The 7,259-nt window shown below is 45.4% G+C and overlaps 1 pseudogene; it reads left to right on the top strand.

Moving 5' to 3' along the window:
- The first annotated feature begins 1,145 nt into the window (after positions 1-1,145).
- Positions 1,146-2,147, top strand: LOC101584175 (annotated as a pseudogene).
- The last annotated feature ends 5,112 nt before the right edge of the window (positions 2,148-7,259 follow it).

Genomic DNA, 7,259 nt, shown 5'->3' with positions numbered 1-7,259 from the left:
TGCTGGCTCTGGGGGCTGCCCTGCCATATCTCTTGAAAGCTAATTCAGTAGAGCCCAAATTTGGAATCTCTTCTAGACCAGACTGGTTCCTGGACTTCTGGCCCTAGAACCTAGCTCTGGCACTGCCATCTACCCAATCCTGAACTGGTAGCATCCTTCACTGAGCCTTCAGCTGCTGTAAATGGTCAAGTGCTGTTGTGTTCTAAGAATCTTTGGTGAGTCTTGGCCTTCAGACATTTCACTTTTTATAAAATCAGGGAGCTGGTGTAGCTTGGGGCTGGTGGAGGTAGGTAGGTTTGGTTCCTTTTGAGATAGGGTGGTGGGGGCCCTGAGATGGAGCCCTAAGGTTGGACAAGACAGGCCCTGGTAGATCTTTAAATGCCCTGAAGAGAAGGAAAGAAGAGGCTGGGTGGGATGCACCCAATGATCCAAGGCTGCTGTAGGTATCTGAGTGAGGCCCACTTTCTCTGGCCTCTGTGTTCTCCTGGAGGTAGGAAAATTAAGAATAGGGAGAGAACTAATTGTCCCTGAGCCTTGTTTGTGTACTGGGCCCTGTGCTGGGTGTTTGGCAACTGGTGTTGTATTTAAAGCCCCGTACTTTGTGGCACTATCACCCCTTTTTCAGAAGATCTCACTGAGGCCCAAAAGAGTTTAAGTGAACTGCCAAGACCCAACAGGTCAGTTGCAGGAAGGCTGGGTTTTGAGCCTATTCTTTGTCTTTGCATGACACCTGCTCCCTCCTGTCCGCTGCCACCCCGCCTGACACCCCGGAGGTGCCCCTTTCATCTGGATGGGTCTCACATCCTCTTAAGCAACTAGGGAGGACTGACTGTTTCACAAAGAGGCATCCCAATCCTTGTGAGCTGGAAAATAAGGAAGATTTTCTGCTTGGAATCTGGGTCCCTGTGTTATTCTCTCAGCAGAGCTGAAGGACCAGGACCCAAGTCGTTACCTTTCCTTGGGTACTGTACTAGGAGTCCTGAGAGAAACAGCCTTTAGGGTGTATGTGTGAGATGTGACTGACAAATATAGTGAATGTTTAATTAAAAATCATTACTGTGGAGTGTCGGAGCTGCTGCCACCGAGTCTGGATCTGAGAAGCGTGCGCCCTGATGCCTGCCCCACATGCATTCCCAGTTCCTTTTGGTTCTAAGTCCAAGATGGCCAGTCTCAAGGATTAGCTGATTGTGAATCTTCTTAAGGAGGAACAGGTGCCCCAGAATAAGATCACAGTTGTTGGGGCTGGTGCTGTTGGCATGGCCTGTGCCATCAGTATCTTAATGAAGGACTTGGCAGATGAACTTGCTCTTGTTGATGTCATGGTAGACAAATTGAAGGGAGAGATGGTGGATCTCCAGCATGGCAGCCTTTTCCTCAGGACACCAAAAACTGTCCCTGGCAAAGACTATACTGTAACTGCAAACACCAAGCTGGTTATTATCACCGCTAGAGCACGTCAGCAAGAGGGAGAGAGCCGTCTTAATTTGGTGCAGTGTAATGTGAACATCATAAAGTTCATCATTCCTAATGATGTAAAGTCCAGTCCCAACTGCAAGTTGCTTGTTGTGCCCAACCCACTGGATATCTTGACCTATGTGGCTTGGAAGATAAGTGGCTTTCTCAAGGACCGTGTTATCGGCAGTGATTGCAACTTGGATTTAGCCTGGTTCTGCTACCTTATGGGAGAAAGGCTGGGCATGCACCCACTGAGCTGCCTGGCTGGATCCTTGGGGAGCACGGAGACTCTGGCATCCCTGTGTGGAGTGGCATGAATGTTGCCCTGAAGAATCTGCACCCTGAGTTAGGAACTGATGGGGATAAGGAGCACTGGAAGGAGGTTCACAAACAGGTGACTGACAGTGCTTATGAAGTGATCAAACTAAAAGGCTACACAGCCTGGGCCACTGGACTGTCAGTGGCAGATTTGGTGAAAGTATAATGAAGAACCTTAGGAGGGTGCACCCAATTTCTACCATGATTAAGGGGCCTATGGAATCAAGGATGATGTCCTCCTTAGTGTCCCTTGAGTCCTGGGACAGAATGGGATCTCTGATGTTGTGAAGGTGACTCTGACTCCTGAGGAAGAGGCACATTTGAAGAAGAATGTGGATACCCTGTGGTCGATCCCGAAGGAGCTACAGTTTTAAAAAGTCTTCCAGTGTCACTACGTCACTGTCTAGGCTATAGGAGGGTTTAGTTGGAGTTGTGCCAGTTGCCTTTTTTTATCTGATGTGTGATTGAAGCAGCGTTATTAAGATGGCCTGCGGAAAACACCAGTTTCTGAAACTTAGAAGTAGAAATGGCTCACAAAACCCCACAGCTCTGTCCTGATGCTGGATGGTGCTGCACTTGTAGTCCTGGTTATGAAGTAGCCCAGCATCTCTGAGATACCTCGCTGGGCAGGCTCCAGTTACTCTTCAAACAGATGTGTGTTATTCTGTTACACAGCTTCACCCACCAAAGCCTTGTCTGAATTTTCCCCTGTTGGTCACAGCCTGGGATCCAGTGTACAAATCCAATACTTCATGTCTTGTGCATAACTGTTTTAAAGGATTTTATTTTGTGTATTATATATACATGAGTAGTATACATGGCTATATAATGTAAAAAGATCTACCTGTGAATAGTGCAACCCAGTGTCACACCAACTACAATACCAAATAAACCTTGAATGGTGGCTACTGTTAAAAAAAATCATTACCATAAAAAATATTACCATTAATCTCCCTCAAAATGCTCCCTCTTGCTTTGAATACACTAATCCCATCATTCTTGCCACTTTCTAAAGTAGTTCTAAAAGTCCTTTTTTAGTTTTAAGTTGTGGCTGCCTCCATTTTTTAATTTTTTAATTTTTGTGGCTGGCCCAGCCTGCCCAAAGGGCAGGGCAGGCGCAACATATGGTACTGGGGATCAAAGCGTGGTCCCTGTGCTTGCCCGAGCTTGCCTAAGCAGGTGCTTTAGTCAGCTGAGATATCTCACCGGGCCCTTCCTCATGTCTTGAACTGACTCAAAATGTTTATCTTTTGTGGGGAAGAGCCAGAAGTCACGTGGTGCCAGATCCGGTGTACAGGGTGGTTGAGAACATACTGCAGTGCTTTTTACATGCTGTTTCTTCACTGGATAGCATTTGCTAGCTGCATTCATGGTATTTTTTATCATACTTTATGATGACATCCATGAAAGAGGACTTCCAGAACTGCTTCAGAAAGCTGCTGGAATGTTGGGGTGTGTTTGAAAGGAGGGAAGGATGATGAGGGGAGTGAGTGGGAGTGTGCCGCTTATTTTAAAATTTAAACATCATTGCACACTTTGATCACCCTTTGCAGATACACACAGTCTTGTATTATAAAGAGATTTATTGGGCTGGTGAGATAGCTCAGACTAGGCACCTGCTTTGGCAAGTGCAGGGACCAGAGTTTGATGCCCAGTCCTGCATGCCACACTGGTCCTGTCCCCAGGGCTTGCTGATCCAGTGAACGATTCTGGGTGTGGTGGTGCACACCTGTAATCCTAGTGCTGGGGAGACTGAAAACAGGAAAACAGGAGGATCACTATACATCCTAACTGTGTAGTGAGACCCTGTACCAAATACATTAGAGAGAGAGAGAGAGAGAGAGAGAGAGAGAGAGAGAAAGAGAGATTGAGATTTACTTGAAGGAATTGATTTACACAATTGTGGAGAATGGTGAGTCTCAAGGGCTGCTGGGTAAGATGGCTAGGTGGAGACCCAGGAGCACTGATGGGTCATTCAAGGATCTGAGCCCCAGGGTAGCTGATGGCTTAGTGTCATCTGAACGCAGCATGCTTGAGGCCAGGAAAAGCTCATACATTGAGTCTGATGGCAGAAAAGAAGCTGACATCCCAGTTTGAAGCAGTCAGGTGAGAGGCTGCTTTTTTGGTGCATGTGTGGGGAAGGACCAGGCTTTTCACTTTGCTTAGGCCTCCAGTGGATTGGATGAGGTCCACTCATGCTCATGAGGGCACTGTGTTTTACTCAGTCCACTGATTTGTTAATTTCATCCAGAAACACCCTCACAGAAACACTGAGAATAATACCTGACCAAATAACTGGGCCTCCTGTGGTCCAAACTGACATAAAATTAGCCATCCAAGCCACTTTGGGGAAAGTAGAGGAAGGCCGTAAGCTCGTGGCACAGCAGCAGACAGCGAACCATTTAACTTTTCCCAGCCCGGCACACACACAGCTGTCCTGGAAGGGTGACAGGAATAGTAACTTCTCCACAGCTGGAAGTCACCTGCGCTTCTTGCTGGCCTTGCCTGTTGTTGGCATCAGGAACACGCTGCTGCCTTTGGCTGTGCCGGCTGTTCTCTGAGACCTGGATGAAGAGATCCCAGTCAGGAAGTGACATTCTCCTCTTGCTTCAGCTTCCTTTCCCAGATGGGCCTAGTGGGGAGACAACTGAGGAGCTGGAGCTGACTCCTCTCTAAGAGCTTTCTAGAAGAAGAGCATCTTGCCCTGCACATGGGCTCTAACTGCTGAAAAAGGCCTAGCTGGAATCATGAACAAGAGCCTGCATGTCCAGAGACAGAAGGCCAGCTGCTGCCTGGCACTGTTCAGGGAATGACCTCTACTACCTGTGGTACCATAGAGTGTTGAGTTAGATGCACATTAATATGCAGTCAGGGAGGGCCTGATAAGGCCCTTGAGGAAGTCAGCACAAAAGATGAGATAACCAGTATGTAGCTGGAGACAAATCTGAAAAGCCAGCTTCAGGGTGGAGATGCAGTAGCCAGGCCTGCAAAAGCCTCCCTAGGGACAGCAGCAGCCTGAGGTTACGTTGTAACTAGCACTGTCTGGTCCAGTGAGCCTAGCTAGTGGGTCCCTTACCAGATTCCCATGCATGCCGTGCTGGCCCTAGAATCCTGGGCATGGTGGCGCCTGTAATCTCAGTGCTGGGGAGGCTCAGACAAGAGTATCACTGAGTCTGAACTGCATAGTGAGACTCTGTATCAATAAAAATAAAATAAAATAAAATTTGTTTTAAAAAATCACCCCAATGAAGAGCCTGGATGGTCACCTACTTGGATTCCTTTCGGAAATCCAGGAGCTATTGTTCTTTTTATTTCTCATAAAGCTCTCCTAACTTTTTCTCCTTTGGTTTTCAGCTTAATGCCTTGATGTTGAGAGATGATGAACTTGGACACATCTTAAACTGAACAGGTTGGGAGTTATTTTTCCCCCAAGAATGGTGGCCCAGGGGCAGGGAGACTAAAACATGTAGGATCCCTCCAGTGTTTCTGGATAGGGGGCCCAAATTACTGATCCCTGCTTGGGTGTCCCCCCAGCCTTAATTTTATACTCTGAGATGACCATGTTTTGCTTTCCCACTGTTGTTTTCTGCCTATCCATGAGTGACACATTGACATTCAAGATTTCCAGGAAACTGCCTGGCAAGTACAAGGTCTTGAGTTCGATCCCCAGTACAAAAAAAAAAAAAAAAAAAGATTTCCAGGAAAAAACCCTTTTTTCAAAGACTTGTGAGTCACTTGTGCTGTCTCTAATGTCTTTCCTGGCTGAGGCCTAGTTTGATTCCTCAGTGCTAGACCTGTGAGGAGAAGGAGGAGGAGAGGTATGTTGGGTATAAGCAGCACCCCTTTAGGGCAAAGTCTCCTGTGGAAGGCCCTGTGAGGCATGAGCCACAGAAGGCTCCAGGGTCCCTAGAAGGGGCACCTGGGCTCCAGAGAGGAAGATAGGCCCATGGGAAGGGCCACAGCCCTGGGTGGGATAGGGGGAGGCACAGATAGGAGGATGCAGAGGCAGAGAGGGCTTGGTTCCAACTGCCTAAATCAACAACATTCCAAGCCTGCTGGGGATTTGTGTGGGAGCCACATGAGATGTTGCTCTGCAGCCTCTGTATGATGGTAAGGGTTATATCTTACATTGGTTTTACATTAAAATATTAAAAAGAGGGTAGTGTGGATGATGACAATATATGAAGATGACATCAATGTGTGTGTGTGTGTGTGTGTGTGTGTGTGTTTGGTAGTTTACTGTAGCTTTATTTTTCTAAAAGAATATTTTTATTTTTTATTTTTTTTCCATAATTTTATTGAGAAACAAATAGCAATGAGAAAGTTTCAAACCAAATTGGTAGGACAGTTTCAATAATTAACACATTGCATACATTCTTCCTAGTGGTTAATTGCTGTACAAGATGTAGACTTGATATCCTATTTACAAACACCATTAGAAGAAATCCCTCTATTCATTAAGAGAATGTAACTATATATCTATCCTAACCACTTTGAATACACTGATACCAAATGGACATTCATCTGTATCCCCTTTTTTTGTTAAGTTCCATCATTTAAATATTATAGGTGTGTAAACTCAGCAAAATATTCTAAAAGAGTTCAGAGGTCCATAATAGTATTGGGTCTTCCATTTCACTGGCAATGTCAGAAATTGTTGACCTGAGTCCCCTACAGCTCAACATAACAACATGGCTTTACTTCTTATACTTCGTTTTTATACTTTTCTGCTGGATGGTTAAGATCAAAGTAAAGCAGGACCTATGCAACAAGAGTTGTAGCTTTTGGGTCTGATAAGGTCAGTGAAATCCCCTCAGGATCTATCCTGAGATCCTGTACCTCAGATTGTAGAACCTTGTCAGCGTCAGCCATGTGGATGAGTCACGGCCATTGCTTGGCCAGCGTGCTCTCTGTGAAAGCCTGAGAGAATGTTTTCTCTCCATGTGACTCTCCTTAGGCACACTCTACATCATTGATCACTTTCCTCTTTGGCCCCATAATCTCCTTGATCAGAAAATTTGGCACACTACCGAGTTACATGACGTTACAGTACAAGTTCTCATATGTCCTGAGTCTTAATTGACCTTAGAAGGATAGGGCTAAAATGTTGGCTTTCCTTGCGGGCCTCCTTTTTCTCTAATTTTGGTCTGCAAACTTAGGTTGTTAACCATCCAGAAGACAAGCTTATTGTCATTACCATACAACCTAGGCTGTTAACCTTAACCTCACTATCTGTCTGAATATCAAACATCTTAGGCATAACATGGAACAGGTATTTTTCATCAAGTCTTGATATGTTGAACTTTAAGTCCTTATAGAATGTGATAAAAAACATTTAAAAATTAGAAATATTTTTAAAAATAGGCATAAAGAATTACATACTTCTTATGTTTACACATAAGTCCAAAATCTCACCATATACAACCTTGAAGCAGGACAGTCCCACAATATTCCTTTTCCTGTCTCTTGCCTTCATTCACCACCCC

The sequence above is a fragment of the Octodon degus genome, unplaced genomic scaffold, assembly GCF_000260255.1.
Source record: "Octodon degus isolate 3935 unplaced genomic scaffold, OctDeg1.0 scaffold00072, whole genome shotgun sequence".
NCBI classification, from domain to species: domain Eukaryota; kingdom Metazoa; phylum Chordata; class Mammalia; order Rodentia; family Octodontidae; genus Octodon; species Octodon degus.
This window is presented reverse-complemented; position numbering and strand designations above follow the sequence as displayed.